This window comes from Emydura macquarii, unplaced genomic scaffold (genome assembly GCF_026122565.2).
Source record: "Emydura macquarii macquarii isolate MOO-44397 ecotype Brisbane River unplaced genomic scaffold, CSIRO-AGI_Emac_v2 contig_1002, whole genome shotgun sequence".
Taxonomy (NCBI): domain Eukaryota; kingdom Metazoa; phylum Chordata; order Testudines; family Chelidae; genus Emydura; species Emydura macquarii.
This window is the reverse complement of record NW_027131139.1, coordinates 371,207-372,451: the sequence shown is the minus strand read 5'-3', so window position 1 is coordinate 372,451 and position 1,245 is coordinate 371,207.

Below are 1,245 nucleotides of genomic sequence, written 5' to 3'. Positions count from 1 at the left end.
CTCTCAGCACATACTGGTATGCACTTACAGTTTACATGCACTTGCACACTCATGATACACTCCCCATGTGTGCATCTCATATATGTACTCACACATGCACTCACACACCCCTTGCATGCATATCATGAATATACACACATCTTGTATGTGCTCATATACCCACAGAGTTGCACATACACACAACTACACACACATCAAAAAAAGGTGATAGAGGTGATCCAGGAAGCTATAAACCAGTGAGCATTACTCTGTAGCTAGTAAATTGGTTGAAAAAATAATTACAAACAGAATGATAAGATATGTGGTCTGACAAGGTCTAATCTTCTGGAAAGGAAAATTGTTCCTCACTAATCTGTTGGAATTCTTTAACTGTGTCAATAAGCTAGTGGATAAAGGAGAACCAGTTAATTGTAGAATCATAGAAGATTAGGGTTGGAAGGGACCTCAGGAGGTCATCCAGTCTCAAAGCAGGACCAGCCCCAAATCATCCCAGCCAGGGCTTTGTCAAGCTGCACATTAAAAACCTCTAAGGATGGAGATTCCACCACCTCCCTAGTTAACCCATTCCAATGCTTCACCACCCTCCTAGTGAAAAAGTTTTTAATATACTATCTGTTCTCCTTTCATGGACCATGGGGAGAACAGGATTGTTTGCATTGCCCTTAGCATACCCATAACACTCACAGCTGTGCGTAAAGATAATGACTATAATCCAATCTCAGGCTTCAGGGCTTCAGCCAGTTCCATGCAGGGTCAGGAAGGAACTTTTTCTCAATGCGCAAGTGGCCAGATGCATTCTGGGTTTTTTTAATTTTCCCTTCCTCCGATTCATCGAAGATTGGCCCACAACTGAAGATGGGACACCAGACAGGGTGGAACCATGGTTTGAAATGGTATTCTTGCTAGATACCTGGCAGGCATGTCCTGCTCACATGTTCAAAGTCCAATTGATGGCTAGATAGGAATTTCCCCTCAGGTAAGTTTGTCAGGAGCCTGGGCGGTTTTGTGCTTTGAGATTGTTTGCCTGCTAAAAATATTTGGGCACATCCCATCTAATCAATTCCCTGCCACTGCAGGGGCTTTGGGGCTTGGTGGCATCTTAGTCTCCCCTGGTCTCTGCCTGTGGCTCACAACAGCTGAGTCTCCCAAGGACTGAAATGCTTTAGTCTAACTAATGTCTTTTGGTCTCAATACAGGGGTGTCTGGGTGGAATGTAAGGGCCTGGCTACCCAGGAGCTCAGGCTA